General features: G+C 53.2%; 1 pseudogene; it reads left to right on the top strand.

Moving 5' to 3' along the window:
• Window positions 1-20,008, top strand: part of LOC142245105 (germinal-center associated nuclear protein-like) — a 131,433-nt pseudogene that overhangs the window by 87,179 nt on the left and 24,246 nt on the right.

Below are 20,008 nucleotides of genomic sequence, written 5' to 3'. Positions count from 1 at the left end.
TGATGGATACGGAGCAGGAGTACCATCAGGGACCGGGCCCTGCATCATACAGGTACTCTGTGTCCCCGGCAGGCACAGACACACTCCGGGCTGGCTGGGTGTTGTAGTGCGCCGGGGACCGTACACTGAGCTGGTGTTCCTACAGTCATCTGGGGGACTTTGTGTTCTGGGAACGCAGCGCCGACCCTCACTGGACCGGGCGGCGCTGCTGTGACTTGTGGTGCGCCGGGGATACGCCGACCGCGCTTTTACGGCGGCGGCGTTTATAACTCTAGTCCCCGGCTTTTGGGCCTAGGACGCCGGCAGCTCCGATCGTTCCCGCCCCCACCCTGTCAATCAGGGTAGGGGAGAGACGCTGTTTCACGGCAGCGAGGAGGGCTGGAGCCTGATTTACATGCTCCAGCCCTCACACTAGGCACAGAGGGAGCAGGCTTCCCGCTCTTGGTCAGGAACGCCCAGGGCCCGCCCCCCTTCTTCCCTCAGGACGCCGGCAGCCATTACATGCATGGCTGGCTGGAAGAAGGACGCAAGGCTCTGGGAGACCTAGACTGAGGGGCTTTGGAAGACCACACACCCGCTCTTTAGCGGGCGGTAAGCGGCTTTTCAGCTGGCCCCTCTAGTGCCTCAGTGTATGTTAGTGTATTGTGTCACTGGACATAGAGATTTATTGATTTCTTGCACTGTGAGGTCGCTTCCTGGCTGAATACCCCAGATCGCTCTGAGGAAGCAGCAGCATGTCATCCACAAGACGCAAAGCTGCCAAGGCTAGGGCTGTGTGCACTGTGTGTGCTGCTTGTGGGACTGCTCTACCAGCAGGTTCCAAAGACCCCCATTGTGTGCAATGCTCAGATCCGGTGCTGCTTCGCCAGCCGGAGTCAGGAGAGATAGTGACCCAGGCTGAGACGCCTGTAAGTCCTGCCCCGGTGTCAGGGTCAGACTTTGCAGTTTTTTGCGGTTAATATGTCGGTGACTATGGCAAAAATCCTGGAAACTTTGCAATCCATGCCTGGGGCTCAGTCTATGGACACGGCGAGGTCTATGTCCTCTAACCCTCCGCAGTTGGATTTAATCCAGACTGCAAGGGGGTCCCCGGCCTCTCAGGATGAGTATGATGACTCAGATGATTGCCCCAGCCACCCCAAGCGGGCTCGCTGGGAAAGACCCTCAACGTCATCACACTGTTCAGGGTCTCAGCGCAATCAGTCTCCCTGTGATGTGTCTGAAGAGAGTGATCAGGAGTCTAATCCTGGAACCCCTCTCAATCTGGATACCCCGGATGGGGACGCCATGGTAAACGATCTTATCTCAGCCATCAATAGGCTGTTAGATATTTCTCCCCCAACCCCTTCAGCAGAAGAGGCAGCGGCAGAGCAGGAGAAATTTCGTTTCCTCTATCCCAAGCGTAAATTAAGTGCTCTGTTGGATCACTCTGACTTCAGAGAATCAATCCAGAAACACGATGCTCATCCAGAAAAGCGTTTCTCTAAACGTTCTAAGGATACACGTTATCCTTTCCCCCCTGAGGTGGTCAAGCGCTGGACCCAGTGTCCAAAGGTGGATCCCCCGATTTCCAAACTTGCAGCTAGATCCATAGTTGCAGTGGAAGATGGCGCTTCACTTAAAGATGCCAATGACAGACAGATGGACCTTTGGTTAAAATCTGTCTATGAAGCTATCGGCGCGTCGTTTGCTCCAGCATTCGCAGCCGTATGGGCGCTACAAGCTATTTCAGCTGGTTTAGCGAAAGTGGATGCTATCTTACATCCAGCGGTGCCGCAAGTGGCGTCCCTTACCTCGCAGATGTCCGCGTTTGCGTCTTACGCTATCAATGCGGTCCTAGAATCTACCAGCCGCACCTCAATGGCGTCTGCCAATTCGGTAGTTTTGCGCAGGGCATTGTGGTTAAAGGACTGGAAAGCAGATGCTGGTTCCAAAAAATGTTTAACCAGCTTGCCTTTGTCTAGAGAAAGACTGTTTGGCGAGCCACTGGCTGACATCATTAAACAGTCCAAGGGTAAAGACTCCTCTTTACCCCAGCCCAGATCAAGCAAACCTCAGCAGAGAAAGTGGCAGCAGAAGTTTCAGTCCTTTCGAGGTTCGGGCAAAACACAATTCTCCTCGTCCAAAGGGACTCAGAGGACGCAAAGAAACTCAGATTCCTGGAGGGCTCATTCACGCCCCAAGAAAGCAAATGGAGGAACCGCTTCCAAAGCGGCTACCTCATGACTTCCAGTCCCCTCCCTCCGCATCTCCGGTCGGGGGCAGGCTCTCCCGCTTTTACGACACTTGGATGTCACAGGTCAAAGACCGGTGGGTGACGGACATTTTGTCGCGCGGGTACAGAATCGAGTTCAGTTCTCGTCCTCCAGCTCGGTTCTTCAGAACCTCCCCACACCCAGACCGTGTAGATGTCCTGCGGCAGGCGGTGGACTCCCTAAGAGCGGAGGGAGTAGTGGTTCCTGTACCGTTTCAGGAACAAGGGAGAGGGTTTTACTCCAATCTCTTTGTGGTGCCAAAAAAGGACGGCTCATTCCGTCCTGTTCTGGACCTAAAACTGCTCAACAAACATGTGCACGCCAGGAGGTTCCGGATGGAAACCCTCCGTTCTGTCATTGCCTCAATGTCTCAAGGAGACTTCCTTGCCTCAATAGACATCAAGGATGCTTATCTCCACGTGCCAATTGCTACAGAACATCAACGTTTTCTACGTTTTGTGATAGGAGACGACCATTTTCAGTTCGTAGCTCTGCCATTTGGTCTGGCGACAGCCCCACGGGTCTTCACCAAGGTCATGGCGGCGGTGGTAGCAGTCTTGCACTCTCAGGGACACTCGGTGATCCCTTACCTAGACGATCTACTTGTCAAGGCACCCTCTCAAGAGGCATGCCAACTCAGTCTACAGGCTACGCTGGAGACTCTCCAGACTTTTGGATGGATCATCAACTTTCCAAAGTCAAATCTGTCACCGACACAGTCACTAACGTATCTTGGCATGGAGTTTCATACTCGAGCAGCGAGAGTGAAGCTTCCGCTAAACAAGCAGCGGTCCCTACAGACAGGGGTGCAATCGCTCCTTCAGGGCCAGTCGCACCCCTTACGGCGCCTCATGCACTTCCTAGGGAAGATGGTGGCAGCCATGGAAGCAGTTCCCTTTGCGCAGTTTCATCTGCGTCCACTTCAATGGGACATTCTCCGCCAATGGGACGGGAAGACGACTTCCCTAGACAGGAAAGTCTCTCTTTCCCAGACGGCCAAGGACTCTCTGCAATGGTGGCTCCTTCCCACCTCATTGTCTCAGGGAAGATCCTTCCTGCCCCCATCCTGGGCAGTAGTCACGACAGATGCGAGTCTGTCGGGGTGGGGAGCAGTGTTTCTACACCACAGGGCTCAGGGGACGTGGACTCAGCAGGAGTCCACCCTTCAGATCAATGTTCTGGAAATCAGGGCAGTGTATCTTGCCCTACTGGCCTTCCAACAGTGGCTGGAAGGAAAGCAGATCCGAATCCAATCGGACAACTCCACAGCGGTGGCATACATCAACCACCAAGGAGGGACGCGCAGCCGGCAAGCCTTTCAGGAAGTCCGGCGCATTCTGATGTGGGTGGAGGAAAGAGCATCCACCATATCCGCAGTTCACATCCCGGGCGTAGAAAACTGGGAAGCAGACTTTCTCAGTCGCCAGGGCATGGACGCGGGGGAATGGTCCCTTCACCCGGACGTGTTTCAGGAAATCTGTCGCCGATGGGGAGTGCCGGACGTCGACCTAATGGCGTCTCGGCACAACAACAAGGTCCCGGCATTCATGGCGCGGTCGCGAGATCAAAGAGCGCTGGCGGCAGACGCCTTGGTGCAAGATTGGTCGCACTTCCGCCTCCCATATGTATTCCCGCCTCTGGCACTCTTGCCCAGAGTACTACGCAAGATCAGATCCGATTGCAGCCGCATCATACTCGTCGCCCCAGACTGGCCGAGGAGATCGTGGTATCCGGATCTGTGGCATCTCACGGTCGGCCGACCGTGGTCGCTTCCAGACCGTCCAGACCTGCTGTCTCAAGGGCCGTTTTTCCATCAGAATTCTGCGGCCCTGAACCTGACTGTGTGGCCATTGAGTCCTGGATCCTATCGTCAACAGGATTATCCCAGGGAGTGGTAGCCACAATGAGACAAGCTAGGAAGTCAACTTCTGCTAAGATCTACCACAGAACGTGGAAGATTTTCTTAACCTGGTGCTCTGCTCAGGGAGTGTCTCCCTGGCCATTTGCATTGCCCACTTTTCTATCTTTCCTGCAATCAGGGTTGGAAAAGGGCTTGTCGCTCGGCTCCCTTAAAGGGCAAGTCTCGGCACTATCCGTGTTTTTTCAGAAGCGTCTAGCACGTCTTCCTAAGGTGCGCACGTTCCTGCAGGGGGTCTGTCATATTGTGCCCCCGTACAAGCGGCCGTTGGATCCATGGGATCTGAACAGGGTACTAGTGGCTCTCCAGAAGCCGCCCTTCGAGCCTCTCAAAGAAGTTTCTTTTTCTCGCCTGTCACAGAAAGTGGCGTTTCTTGTTGCGATCACATCGCTTCGGCGAGTGTCTGAGCTGGCTGCTCTGTCATCCAAGGCTCCCTTCTTGGTGTTCCACCAGGACAAGGTTGTGCTGCGCCCCATTCCGGAGTTTCTCCCTAAGGTCGTATCCTCGTTTCATCTTAATCAGGATATATCATTGCCTTCCTTTTATCCTCATCCGGTTCACCGGTATGAAAGGGACTTGCGTTTGCTAGATCTGGTGAGAGCACTCAGGATCTACATTTCCCGCACGGCGCCCATGCGCCGTTCCGATGCACTTTTTGTCCTTGTCGCCGGTCCGCGCAAGGGGTTGCAGGCTTCTAAAGCCACCTTGGCTCGATGGATCAAAGAACCAATTATAGAGGCCTACCGTTCTGCTGGGCTTCCGGTTCCTTCAGGGCTAAAAGCCCACTCAACCAGAGCCGTAGGTGCGTCCTGGGCATTACGGCACCAGGCTTCGGCTCAACAGGTGTGTCAGGCGGCTACCTGGTCGAGTCTGCACACGTTCACCAAGCATTATCAGGTGCATACCTATGCTTCGGCGGATGCCAGCTTAGGTAGAAGAGTCCTGCAGGCGGCAGTGACATCCCCGTAGGGGGGGGCTGTTTTGCAGCTCTAACATGAGGTATTTCTTTACCCACCCAGGGACAGCTTTTGGACGTCCCAATCGTCTGGGTCTCCCAATAGAGCGCTGAAGAAGAAGGGAATTTTGTTACTTACCGTAAATTCCTTTTCTTCTAGCTCTTATTGGGAGACCCAGCACCCGCCCTGTTGTCCTTCGGGATTGTTTTTGCTGTTTGCGGGTACACATGTTGTTCATGTTGAACGGTTTTTCAGTTCTCCGATGTTACTCGGAGTTAATTTGTTTAAACCAGTTGTTGGCTTCCTCCTTCTTGCTTTGGCACTAAAACTGGAGTACCCGTGATACCACGGGGGGGTATAGCCAGAGAGGGAGGGGCCTTGCACTTTTAGTGTAGTGCTTTGTGTGGCCTCCAGAGGGCAGTAGCTATACCCCAATCGTCTGGGTCTCCCAATAAGAGCTAGAAGAAAAGGAATTTACGGTAAGTAACAAAATTCCCTTCTTCTGACATTTCCGGCGGGTTCTCTAGCTGTCGCCTGAGAACCGCGCCGATGGTGCCTGCGCGCCGGCCGCGCCGCTCAAATTTAGGCCCCGGCTCCGCCGGAGGCCTAGTTTCGGTTTCACTGCCCTTGCATGTCACTCATGCAGAGGGACAGGCTCGGCTCCGCCCGGCGGCCGTTCGGCACAGGGGAGGGACACTCCCCACTGCAGTGTGTGTCCCCTCCCCTGTAGGTCTCTATGGCCCTCCAGATCCCGCTCCTCAAGCAGGTCCCGCCCCCTCCCTTCGCTCCGGCGGCCATTTTATCAGCGTTCTCTCTGCATTGCAGCGCTGGTCTGCAGCATCTCTGCTGAGGTGCTGTGCTTGGGGGTCCGGGCTTCGGGATCTGGAGGGCACACAACACCGCTCCAGCGGTCCGGTAAGCCACAACCGGTCTCCGGTTGTGGACCTCAGTTTATACTCTCTGGGGTTCATTCTCTGGCAGAGCCCCCACTCCAGCAGCATGTCTCACACGAGGAGCAAGGCTCCAAAGCTGTATTCAGTATGCACTGCATGTAAGCTCCTGCTGCCTGAACCGAACATATTCCCATATTGTGATGCCTGCTCTAACCTGGCGGTGCCTCAGCCTGGAGTCTCACCCCCAGTGGTCTCTCAGGCTGCTCCTGCTCCTGTGGCTGAACCTCCGGCTTGGGTAGAATCCTTTTCTAGGTCTATCTCCTAGTCTTTTGCTGACTCCATGGGACTTCTGTCCAGGACTTTGCTGAACATGCATCAGCCCCCTTCACAGGGTGCCTCTGCTGCTAGGGGTCTCTCAGGACCGGAGCTCACAGAGGACTCCTCTGGTCCCAGACCCCGTCCTCCTAAGAAGAGACGCAGGGTTCCCTCTCCTTCCTCGTCCCGCGGCTCTGATTCAGGAGCTGACTCGCAGGATGAGGAGGATGCCTTTACAGGGGGCTCGGAGGCTACCTCCATGTACCCCATTGATCTGTCCGAAAGTGACTCAGATGTTAGTGACTTGATTGCCTCCATTAATTCTGTACTGGATCTCAATCCGCCAGTATCAGAGGAGCAACCCTCTCTGGCAGAAAAGCACCAGTTTACCTCGCCTAAGAGAGCAAAGAGTGTGTTCTTTAACCACTCCAGTTTTCAGGCCGCTGTGACCGAGCCCAGGGCCTGTCCTGACAAACGCTTCCCAAAGCGTGGTTCTGATAACCGCTTCCCCTTTCCACCTGAGGTGGTCAAGGAGTGGGCTTATTCCCCAAAGGTAGACCCTCCGGTGTCTAGGCTCTCAGCCCAAACCGTTGTGTCGGTGGCTGATGGCACCTCCCTTAAGGATTCCACTGACCGCCAGATTGACTTTCTGGCCAAATCCGTATATGAAGCGGCGGGGGCCTCGTTTTCCCCGACTTTTGCAGCAGTGTGGGCTCTCAAAGCCATCTCTGCTTCTCTAGAGGAGATGCATTCCCTCGCCAGGGAATCTATGCCCGAATTGGTTCCCTTAACTTCCCAAGCTTCAGCTTTTTCATCCTATGCCATGTCTGCCATGCTGGAGGCTTCTCACCGCACTGCGGTGGCTTCGGCTAATTCCCTCGCTATCCGCAGGATCTTGTGGCTTCGAGAGTGGAAGGCAGATGCTTCTTCAAAGAAGTACCTTGCGGGGTTCCCTTTTGCTGGGTCCCGGCTGTTCGGAGAACAGCTGGATGAAATTATTAAGGAAGCTACTGGCGGGAAGAGTACTTCCATGCCACAAACCAAAACCAGGAAACCTGTCCAGGGTAGGAATCACTCGAGGTTTCGTTCCTTTCGTTCCTCAAACTGGTCGTCCTCTAAGCCCTCGGCCTCGTCCCCTAGCTCAGCCAAGGACCAGAAATCCAACTGGCGCCCAAAAGCGCGTCCACAGAAGACCGCAGGAGGTGCTTCCGCTAAGGCAGCCTCCTCGTGACTATCTGTCCGCGCCAGCAACGTTCTTAGTCGGTGGCAGGCTCTCCCACTTTGGCGACGCGCGGTTTCAACACGTCTCCGATCAGTGGGTAAGGGATATCATCTCCCACGGCTACAGGATAGAATTCTCTTCCAGCCCGCCAAACAGATTTTTTTCTCTCAACTCCCCCCTGCTCCAAGGCCGCCGCCTTCTCACAGGCCGTGGCATCCCTGCAGGCAAGCGGAGTGATTGTACCAGTTCCCACTCGGGAAATCTACTCAAATCTCTTCCTGGTTCCCAAAAAGGACGGTTCCTTCCGGCCCATCCTGGATCTCAAGCTTCTCAACAAGCATGTTCAGGTGCGGCACTTTCGCATGGAGTCTCTGCGATCAGTCATTGCCTCAATGACCCAAGGAGATTTCCTGGCGTCCATCGACATCAGAGATGCCTTTCTGCATGTGCCAATTGCAGTTTCTCACCAGCGTTGGCTACGTTTTGCAATCGGAGAAGATCATTTCCAATTTGTGGCTCTTCCTTTCGGGTTGGCCACAGCTCCTCGGTATTCACCAAGGTCATGGCAGCAGTGATTGCGGTCCTGCACCTACAGGGGTTGGCAGTGATTCCTTACCTGGCCGACCTTCTAGTCAAGGCGTCATCCAGCGTGGACTGTCAGCGGAGTGTCTCGTTCACTCTCGCCACTCTAGCCCAGTTCGGGTGGCTTGTCAATCTTCCCAAATCCACTCTGACTCCGACCCAGAGTCTCACGTACCTAGGGATGCAGTTCGAGACTTTGCCGGCACTTGTGAAGTTGCCATTATTCAAACAGCAGTCCCTCCTACTGGCGGTGTGCTCTCTGCTGAGACCCCGCCGTTATTCCCTCAGGCGCTTGATGCAGGTGCTGGGTCAAATGGTGGCGTCCATGGAGGCTGTTCCCTTTGCCCAGTTCCATCTGCGTCCCCTGCAGCTGGACATTCTCCGCTGTTGGGACAAGCGGCCTTCCTCCTTGCACAGGTTGGTGGCTCTGTCGCCACAGACCAGGAGCTCTCTTCAGTGGTGGCTTCGGCCCCTCTCTCTGTCCCAGGGGCGCTCCTTCCTGGCCCCGTCCTTGGTGATTCTCACCACGGATGCCAGCCTTTCCGGCTGGGGAGCGGCATATCTCCACCACAGAGCACAGGGCACTTGGACTCCGTCCGAGTCAGCCCTTTCGATCAATGTGCTGGAAACCAGAGCTGTGCTTCTAGCTCTCCTAGCCTTTCACCACCTGTTGGCGGGCAGGCACATTCGAGTCCAGTCAGACAACGCGACAGCGGTTGCCTACATCAATCACCAAGGCGGGACACGCAGCCGCCTGGCAATGTTGGAAGTCCAACGCATTCTTCAATGGGCGGAGGACTCCAAGTCCACCATATCCGCAGTCCACATCCCAGGCGTAGAAAACTGGGAGGCAGATTATCTCAGCCGTCAATCCGTGGACGGTGGCGAGTGGTCCCTGCACCCGGCAGTGTTTCAGTCAATCTGCCGCAAGTGGGGCACTCCGGACGTGGATCTAATGGCATCCCGTCACAACAACAAAGTTCCGGTTTACGTGGCTCGCTCCCACGATCCTCAGGCCTTCGCCGCGGACGCTCTGGTTCTAGACTGGTCCCAGTTTCGTCTGTCCTACGTGTTTCCCCCTCTAGCTCTCTTGCCCAGAGTCCTGCGCAAGATCAGAATGGAGGGTCGTCGAGTCATCCTCATTGCACCGGACTGGCCCAGGCGAGCTTGGTACCCAGATCTGCTCCATCTGTCCGTAGAGGTGCCGTGGCATCTCCCGGACCGTCCAGACCTTCTCTCGCAAGGTCCATTTTTCCACCTGAATTCTGCGGCTCTCAAATTAGCGGCGTGGCTCTTGAGTCCTGGATCTTGACGGCTTCTGGTATTCCTCCTGAAGTCATCTCCACTATGACTCGGGCCCGTAAGTCTTCCTCCGCCAAGATCTATCACAGGACTTGGAAAATGTTCCTGTCCTGGTGTCGCTCTTCCAGCCTTCCTCCTTGGCCATTCTCCTTGCCAACCCTTCTGTCCTTTCTACAGTCCGGTCTGCAGCTAGGACTGTCCGTCAACTCTCTCAAGGGACAAGTCTCAGCTCTGTCAGTGCTGTTCCAGCGGCGTCTCGCTCGGCTGGCTCAGGTCCGCACCTTCATGCAGGGCGCGTCTCACATCATTCCGCCTTACCGGCGGCCCTTAGATCCCTGGGACCTTAATTTGGTTCTCACGGTTTTGCAGAAACCCCCCTTTGAGCCCCTTAGGGACGTTTCTTTGTTTCGTCTTTCACAGAAAGTGGCCTTTCTGGTGGCCATAACTTCCCTCAGGAGAGTCTCCGATTTGGCTGCGCTCTCTTCGGAGTCACCTTTTTTGGTTTTTCATCAAGACAAGGTGGTTCTCCGTCCAACTCCGGACTTTCTTCCTAAGGTGGTCTCTCCTTTCCACCTTAACCAGGACATTACCCTACCTTCCTTTTGTCCGGCTCCTGTTCATCGCTTTGAAAAAGCGTTGCATACTCTGGATCTGGTGTGTGCTCTCCGGATCTATGTGTCTCGCACCGCTGCTCTTAGGTGGTGCACTTCTCTTTTTTTGCTAACCACAGGTCGGCGCAAGGGCCTCTCTGCTTCTAAGCCGACCTTAGCCCGTTGGATTAGGTCGACCATTTCGGATGCCTACCAGTACACTCAGGTGCCTCCCCCACCGGGGATCAAGGCACATTAGACCAGAGCTGTCGGTGCCACTTGGGCTTTCAGGCACCAGGCTACGGCTCAGCAAGTCTGTCAGGCTGCCACTTGGACTAGCCTGCATACCTTTTCGAAGCACTACCAAGTGCATGCTCATGCTTCGGCAGATGCGAGCTTGGGCAGACGCATCCTTCAGGCGGCTGTCGCCCATTTGTGAAGTTAGGCTCCGCCTACTTCTTAGTTTTTCTGTTTATTTCCCACCCATGGACTGCTTTGAGACGTCCCATGGTCTGGGTCTCCCATAGGAACGATAAAGAAAAAGAGAATTTTGTTTACTTACCGTAAATTCTTTTTCTTATAGTTCCGTATTGGGAGACCCAGCTCCCTCCCTGTTGCCTGTTGGCAATTTCTTGTTCCGCGTGTTATCACCGGCTGTTGTCGTGGACAGAGTCTCCGGTTGTTCCGGTTCTTACTCTGTTTTACTTGTGGGAGGCTATTCTCCTTCAGCTTTTGCACTAAACTGGCTAGATCTGGTTCTCCAGGGGGTGTATAAGCTCAGAGGGAGGAGCTACACTTTTTAGTGTAGTACTTTGTGTGTCCTCCGGAGGCAGAAGCTAAACACCCATGGTCTGGGTCTCCCAATACGGAACTATAAGAAAAAGAATTTACGGTAAGTAAACAAAATTCTCTTTTTTTTCATAACCGTTCCATCTAAACAGACCTTTAGACCTCAAAGGGGAACTGATGAGCACCCCAAACAAATGGCTGGGCATTTTAAGAGGTTAATGGCAGTGATCTGCATTAATGCTGATTACTGTAATTAAAGACAGATGCCAGCTCTGGAATATAGCCGTAATCTGCATTGTGTGAAGTGAGCTCAGCTCAGGAGCCCTTTCCAAACACCATGACATGCTCCATGATGTAATAGTACATTATCAAGCATTAAGGGGTTAAGACCTTATGGTAACCATGGTGTGTGAACTAATTGAAAAATAAATTATTGTAAAAAGCAAGGAAAAAAAAGTGTTTTATCAACAGGAGATTATCACCGCCTGGACTAGGTCTCCTGGTCCAACTGCTACATGCTATGTCTAAAAATTCTGATTGTATCACTACTGCTGCACCTAAAATAAACCCTCCCCCAAAAATGAGTCAGCACATAGACTAGCATGTTTACACTAGCCATTTCACAGACAAAACTCAGAGTACTCTGGGTATACTTTGTCTCAGTGGGATGGCTTTTATGCTTTTTGATCAAATAATGTTAACCAAGTACCCTGTTATTATTTCCATGTACTACTACTGTTTACTTTTTTTACTTACCATTGCACCCAGTAAACTAAGTGATACATCCCTGTATTCTGGGTGTCTTTTCCTACCTTATGCTGCTTTCAGATGAGGTAGCAAAAACCTGGTGACAGAATTTATTTTAAGGGAATTTATCAGTTTTTTACATTTTTAAATGTTCTCGCCATACAGTGATGCTGCGTGGACACCCCTGGACCTTCCATCTCTGATTGTCAAGCACCTTCCCTCATGGAAGCAATGCATCTTTTGGAAAGTAGTTCTTGCCCTCCCTGAAATTAATGATCCTGATGATCCCACAAAGTAAGTAAATGGCTGTTGTTTGATGTATAACACAACTGACAGAACACCCTTTAACACAGTTTTTGCTCTGTTTTGCAGTTCTCTTTCTAAGTGGTTAAAGGCCAAGTTCAGTTGGGCTGGTGTCAGGCCGGAGGGTGAACCCAATCAGCAAGTTCAGACACTTGCCCAGTACAGCAACTTCGAGTCTCAAGGAGGACGCCCAGTTCGAGTGAATGTTTGTGTAAAGGTAAGGCCGTCAGATGGATATCCGCTGTATATTTAAAAGGTACTTGTGTCGAGGAAACTGAAAGAAGAAAAATGATGACTATAAATGGAATTACTTACAAAGGTTCTCTGTGAATTAAAAAAATAAAAAATGTTATGTAGCTATTCTTAAACCCTCATATAGCAATTCTCACTTTTGTTGTCTGTCGTTGAGGCAATCTCTACAGTACATTAAAATATCTGCCATAATGTTATAGTCAGTTAAACCAGTGCTAAAATCGTAATAGTACTGGTGTCTGAGCATGTGCAGTAGGAAGCTCTGCCCATCCCTTCATATGTAGGAGGAGGTGCTTACCTTGGATATTCTTACCGAATACTGGAGATAGGAGGGAAAGATGGTGTACAGCAGTGTGAGAAGCTTCTTCTTACCTCAGTATCCTTAGTATCACCAGTATTCGATCGGATAAACCTGGTGGACAGCCGTGTGAGCAGCTTCTTCTTATCTCAGTGCTTCTGCTACCACCAGTATTATATCAGATATACATGTTGGACAGTAGTGTGAGCAGCATCTTCTTACTTCAGCACCCATGGTACCAACAATAATAGAGCAGATAGACCTGGTGGACAGCAGTGTGATCAGTCTCTTTTTCCTCAGCACTCCTGATATCTCCAATATCAGTACAGACAGGGTGGAGAGCAGTGTGAGTAGCCTTTTTTCTTTATCGTTCCTTTGGGAGACCCAGACCATGGGTGTTTAGCTTCTGCCTCCGGAGGACACACAAAGTACTACACTTAAAAGTGTAGCTCCTCCCTCTTAGCTTATACACCCCCTGGTGAGCCGGTCCCAGCCAGTTTATTGCTTTGTGTTCAGGAGGCATACATCCACACATGCATTCTCATATGATTTTTTGCTTTTTGGAAAGAGTTTGAAGAAAAGCGGGTCCACGTCTGGACTCCCGGCATGTCCCTTCTCACCCCACTGTGTCGGCAGTGTTGTTAAGGTTGATTTCAGGGCTGGAGCCTTACATGCCGCGCTCCTTCACCATCCCTCCTGGGCTCTGGCTTGAAGTGGGAGCCAGCACGGTCTCCATGCCTGGCAGGAGACCGGTCTCCATCCACAGCCCCTTGAAGATTCTGTTGGACCGGAGCACTCATCCCCAGGGACCTGGCCCTGCGTCTCAACAGCTAAGTACCTGAGACGTTTATGTGTTGGGGGGGGTCCCTGTTCTTTATTGTATGGGGAGAGTATGCTGAATGTGTTTATTTTTACATTTCTGGCGTGTTCTCTAGCTTTCACCTGAGAACCGCACCGATGGTGCCTGCGCGTCGGCCTCGCCACTTAAATTTAGGCCCCGGCTTTGCCGGAGGCCTAGTTTCTGTTAACATTCCCTCGCATGTCACTCATGCAAGAGGGACAGGCACGGCTCCTCCCAGCGGCCATTCTGCACAGGGGAGGGACACTCCCCACTGCTGGGGCGTGTCTCCTCTCCTGCAGGTCTATGGCCCTCCAGTTCCCGCTTCCCTACAGGAATGCCCCCTAGTCCCGCCCCCTCTCTTTGCTCCGGCGGCCATTTCTCAGGCAGAGTTCACTCTGCGCTGGGCCTGTCTGCACTCTGCATCCCTGCTGAGGTGCTGTGCATTGGGGGTCCGGGCTTCGGGATCTGGAGGGCACACAACACCGCTTCCAGCGGTCTGGTAAGCCACAGCCGGTCTCCGGTTGTGCACCTCTGTATATTCTCCCTGGGGTTCATTCTCTTGCAAAGCCCCCGCTCCAGCAGCATGTCTCACACAAGGAGCAAGGCTCCAAAGCTTTATTCTGTATGCACTGCATGTAAGCTCCTGCTGCCTGAGCCGAGCACCTGTCCACATTGTGATGTTTGCTCTAACTTGGCGGTGCCACAGCCTGGAGTCTCACCCCCAGTGGTCTCTCAGGCTGCTTCTGCACCTGTGGCTGAACCCCCGGCCTGGGTAGAGTCCTTTTCTAGGTCCATATCCCAGTCATTTGCTGAGTCCATGGGACTTTTGTCCAGGACTTTGATGAATATGCATCAGCCCTCCTCACAGGGTGCCTCTAATACTCTTGCCAGAGGATCCCTATCCTCTGACCTCCGTCCATCAGAGCTCACAGAGGATTCATCATCAGGTCCCAGACCCCGTCCTTCTAAGAGAAGGCGCAGGGTTTCCTCCCCCTCCTCATCCCGCGGCTCTGACTCAAGAGCTGACTCTCAAGATGAGGGGGATGCCCTCACGGGGCTATGTACCCCATCGATCTCTCCGAGGGTGACTCAGATTTTAGTGACTTGATTGCTTCTATTATCTCTGTACTGGATCTCAATCCGCCAGTCTCAGAGGAGCAACCCTCTCTGGCAGAAAAGCATTAGTTTACCTCGCCTAAGAGAGTAAAGAGTGTGTTCTTTAACCACTCCAGTTTTCAGACCGCTGTGACCAAACCCAGGGCCTGTCCTGACAAACGCTTTCCAAAGCGTGGTTCTGATGACCGTTTTCCCTTTCCACCTGAGGTGGTCAAGGAGTGGTCGCACTCCCCAAAGGTAGACCCTCCGATGTCTAGGCTCTCAGCCCGGACCGTTGTGTCGGTGGCTGACGGCACCTCACTTAAGGATTCCACTGACCGTCAGATTGACCTTCTGGCCAAATCTATGTGAAGCTGCGGGGGCCGCGTTTTCCCCGACTTTTGAAGCAGTGTGGGCTCTCAAGGCCATCTCTGCTTCTCTAGAGGAGATGCATTCCCTCACCAAGGAATCTATGCCTGAGATGGTTGCCTTAACTTCTCAGGCTTCAGCTTTTTCATCTTATGCCATGTCTGCCATGCTAGAGGCTTCTCACCGCACTGCGGTGGCTTCAGCTAATTCTCTTGTTATCCGCAGGATCTTGTAGCTTCGAGAGTGGAAGGCAGATTCTTCTTCCAAGAAGTTTCTTGCTGGGCTCCCTTTTGCTGGTTCCCGGCTGTTCGGTGAACAGCTGGATAAAATTATTAAGGAGGCTACTGACGGGAAGAGTACTTCCATGCCACAACCCAAGACCAGGAAACCCGCCCAGGGTAGGAATCAATCGAGGTTTCATTCCTTTCGTTCCTCCAACTAGTCGTCCTCTAAGCCCTCCGCCTCGTCCGCTAACTCAGCTAAGGATCAGAAATCCAACTGGCGCCCAAAAGCGCGTCCGCAGAAGACCGCAGGAGGTTCTGCCACTAAGGCAGCCTCCTCATGACTCTCTGCCCGCTCCAGCCACGTCCTTAGTCGGTGGCACGCTCTCCCACTTTGGCGACGCTTGGTTAAAACAAGTCTCCGATCAGTGGATGAGAGATATCATATCTCACGGCTACAGGATAGAATTCTCTTCCAGCCTGCCAAACAGATTTTTTTCTCTCAACTCCCCCCTGCTCCAAGGCCGCCGCCTTCTCACAGGCCGTGGCATCCCTGCAGGCAAACGGAGTGATTGTACCAGTTCCCACTCGGGAACGGTTCAGAGGTTTTTACTCAAACCTCTTCCTAGTTCCCAAAAAGGACGGTACCTTCCGGCCCATCCTGGATCTCAAGCTTCTCAACAAGCATGTTCGGGTGCGGCATTTTCGCATGGAGTCTCTGCGGTCAGTCATTGCCTCTATGACCCAAGGGGATTTCCTGGCGTCCATCGACATCAGAGATGCCTATCTACATGTGCCAATCGCAGTTTCACACCAGCGTTGGTTACGTTTTGCCATAGGAGAAGATCATTTCCAATTCGTGGCTCTCCCCTTCGGGTTAGCCACGGCCCCTCGGGTATTCACCAAGGTCATGGCGGCAGTGATTGCAGTCCTGCACCTCCAGGGGTTGGCAGTGATTCCTTACCTGGACGACCTTCTGGTCAAGGCTCCATCCAGCGCAGACTGTCAGCGGAGTGTCTCGCTCACTCTCGCCACTCTAGCCCAATTCGGGTGGCTTGTCAATCTTCCCAAATCCACTCTGACTCCGACCCAGAGTCTCATGTACCTAGGGATGCAGTTCGAGACTTTGCCGGCACTTGTGAAGTTGCCCTTAATCAAACAGCAGTCTCTCCAGCTAGCGGTGCGCTCTCTGCTGCGGCCCCGCCGTTATACCCTCAGGCGCCTGATGCAGGTGCTGGGTCAAATGGTGGCGTCCATGGAGGCTGTTCCCTTTGCCCAGTTCCATCTGCGCCCTCTGCAGCTGGACATTCTCCGCTGTTGGGACAAGCGGCCTTCCTCCTTACAGAGGTTAGTGGCTCTGTCGCCACGGACCAGGAGCTCTCTTCAGTGGTGGCTTCGGCCCCTCTCCCTGTCCCAAGGGCGCTCCTTCCTGGCCCCGTCCTGGGTGATTCTCAGCACGGATGCCAGTCTATCCGGCTGGGGAGCGGTATATCTCCACCACAGAGCACAGGGCACTTGGACTCCATCCGAGTCAGCCCTTTCAATCAATGTGCTGGAAACCAGAGCCGTGTTTCTAGCTCTCCTAGCTTTTCACCACCTGTTGGCGGGCAGGCACATTCGAGTCCAGTCAGACAACGCAACAGCAGTTGCCTACATCAACCACCAAGGCGGGACACGCAGCCGCCTGGCAATGATGGAGGTATAACGCATCCTTCAATGGGCGGAGGACTCCAAGTCCACCATATCCGCAGTCCACATCCCAGGCGTGGAAAACTTGGAGGCAGATTATCTCAGCCGTCAATGCGTGGACGGTGGCGAGTGGTCCCTGCACCCGGCAGTGTTTCAGTCAATCTGCCGCAAATGGGGCACTCCGGACGTGGACCTAATGGCATCCCGTCACAACAACAAGGTTCCGGTTTACGTGGCTCGCTCCCACGATCCTCAGGCCTTCGCCGCGGACGCTCTGGTTCAAGACTGGTCCCAGTTTCGTCTGACCTACGTGTTTTTCCCTCTAGCTCTCTTGCCCAGAGTCCTGCGGAAGATCAGAATGGAGGGCCGTCGAGTCATCCTCATTGCACCGGACTGGCCCAGGCGAGCTTGGTATCCGGACCTGCTCCAACTGTCCGTAGAGATGCCGTGGCATCTTCCGGACCGTCCAGACCTACTCTCGCAAGGTCCGTTTTTCTGCCCGAATTCTGCGGCCCTCAAATTGACGGCGTGGCTCTTGAGTCCTGGATTTTGACGACTTCTGGTATTCCCCCTGAGGTCATCTCCACTATGACTCGGGCCCGTAAGTCTTCCTCCGCCAAGATCTATCACAGGACTTGGAAAATTTTCCTGTCCTGGTGTCGCTCTTCCTGCCATCCTCCTTGGCCATTCTCTTTGCCGACCCTTCTGTCTTTTCTACAGTCCGGTCTGCAGCTAGGACTGTCCCTCAACTCTCTCAAGGGACAAGTCTCAGCTCTGTCAGTACTGTTCCAGCGGCGTCTCGCCCGGCTGGCTCAGGTCCGCACCTTCATGCAAGGCGCGTCTCACATCATTCCGCCTTATCGGCGGCCCTTGGATCCCTGGGACCTTAACTTGGTCCTCACTGTATTGCAGAAACCCCCTTTTGAGCCTCTTAGGGAGGTTTCTTTGTATCGGCTTTCTCAGAAAGTGGCCTTTCTAGTTGCCATAACTTCTCTCAGGAGAGTCTCCGATTTGGCTGCGCTCTCCTCGGAGTCACCTTTTTTGGTTTTTCACCAAGACAAGGTGGTTCTCCGTCCGACTCCGGACTTTTTTCCTAAGGTGGTCTCTCCCTTCCACAGTAACCAGGACATTTCCTTACCGTCCTTCTGTCCGGCCCCTGTTCATCGCTTTGAAAAAGCGCTGCATACTCTAGATCTGGTGCGTGCTCTCCGGATTTATGTGTCTCGCACCGCTGCGCTTAGGCGGTGCACCTCTCTTTTTGTTCTAACCACAGGGCGGCGCAAGGGTCTCCCTGCTTTTAAGCCGACCTTGTCCCGTTGGATTAGATCGACCGTTTCGGACGCCTACCAGAGTACTCAGGTGCCTCCCCCACCGGGGATCAAAGCACACTCGACCAGAGCTGTCGGTGCCTCTTGGGCTTTTAGGCACCAGGCTACGGCTCAACACGTCTGTCAGGCTGCCACTTGGACTAGCCTGCATACCTTCTCGAAGCACTACCAAGTGCATGCTCATGCTTCGGCAGATGCGAGCTTGGGCAGACGCATCCTTCAGGCGGCTGTCGCCCACTTGTGAAGTTAGGTTCTGCCTACTTCTTAGTTTTTCTGTTTATTTCCCACCCAGGGACTGCTTTGGAACGTCCCATGGTCTGGGTCTCCCAAAGGAACGATAAAGAAAAAGAGAATTTTGTTTACTTACCGTAAATTCTTTTTCTTATAGTTCTGTATTGGGAGACCCAGCTCCCTCCCTGTTGCCCGTTGGCAATTTTCTTGTTCCGTGTGTTATCACCGGCTGTTGTCAAGACAGTCTCCGGTTGTTCCGGCTCTTGCTCTGTTCTACTTGTGGGTGGCTATTCTCCTTTAGCTTTTGCACTAAACTGGCTGGGACTGGCTCACCAGGGGGTGTATAAGCTCAGAGGGAGGAGCTACACTTTTTAGTGTAGTACTTTGTGTGTCCTCCGGAGGCAGAAGCTAAACACCCATGGTCTGGGTCTCCCAATACGGAACTTATAAGAAAAAGAATTTACGGTAAGTAAACAAAATTCTCTTTTTCTACCTCCGTACCCTTGGTACCACCAGTATTAGATCAGATAGACATGTTGGACAGCGGTGTGAGCAGCCTTTTTTTTTATTATTTTTTAAACCTGTGTACCCCTGGTACCACCACTATTCGATCAGAAAGACCTGGTAGTCAGCAGTGTGCATAGTGTTGTAAATACATTTTCCAGTTTCGGGCTCCCTCTTGTGGTCCGTGCTGGCGGAGCAGTTGATTTGTGGAATGAAAGCCACACACCTGTGAAAGACTGGCAATCGGGGTCAGGTTTCCATTTTCTTGTTGTTTTTTTCTCCTTTGATACTAACGCTTGATTCCTATTTTGTCTGTGTGGAGTTCCAGCAGGGAATGATGCCAAGAAGTGTCTGTATACTTAGCTCCATGATTCTGCAAGGTATTGTGTTTGTCATGCTTGGTATTAATTCAGTACCTCATCTGTATTAGTGTTTTTGGATCCCAGTAACATCAGAGTGCTGATACAGTGGGGGAGAGGTTGTGTGACCTCAGGATTTTTCCATATCAGAAGTGCTGGTATATATTAGGGTTTCTTTGTCGCTCCATTGGGAGACCCAGACAATTGGGTGTATAGCTTCTGCCTCCGGAGGCCACACAAAGTATTACACTGAAAAAGTGTAACCCCTCCCCTCTGCCTATACACCCTCCCGTGGATCACGGGCTCCTCAGTTTTATGCTTTGTGTGGAAGGAGGCACACATCCACTCATGCATTCCCATTTTAGTCAGCAGCAGCTGCTGATTTTATCGGTTGGAAGAAAAGAGGGCCCCCACAGGGCCCCCGGCATGCTCCCTTCTCACCCCACTACGTCGGCGGTGCTGTTAAGGTTGAGGTACCCATTGCGGGTACAGAGGCTGGAGCCACATGCCGTTGTCCTTCACCATCCCTTAGAGGCTCTGGGAGAAGTGGGATCCTGACCGGTCATCCATTTACTGGGACCGGGCTCCCTCCGCAGCCCCTGTGGGAATCTGCCGGACAGGAGTCTATGTATCCTCAGGGACAAGGCCCTGCATCTAAAGGTACTCTGTGTCCCCATGGGGACTGTGCATGGAGCGCTTGTTTCACAGACGCTGCAGCAGCTGCTGGTTTGTGAAGACCGGGACTTCCGCGCCGACCGAGCCTGTTTGTCGGCCGCGGTATTAAATCTAGTCCCCGGCTTCATTGCGGCCTAGTACCATAACTCCCGCCCCCGGGCCTGCCAGTCAGGGGTAAGGGCGGGATGGTCGACCTGACGTCGGCAGTGAGGGCTGGAGCATACTTTGTTTCCTCCCCCCCTCACTGATCACTGTGGGGCCCCAGATTCCCGCA

The sequence above is a fragment of the Anomaloglossus baeobatrachus genome, chromosome 7, assembly GCF_048569485.1.
Source record: "Anomaloglossus baeobatrachus isolate aAnoBae1 chromosome 7, aAnoBae1.hap1, whole genome shotgun sequence".
NCBI lineage: Eukaryota > Metazoa > Chordata > Amphibia > Anura > Aromobatidae > Anomaloglossus > Anomaloglossus baeobatrachus.
The sequence above is the reverse complement of the archived record's forward strand: the minus strand, read 5'-3'. Positions and strand labels throughout refer to the sequence as shown.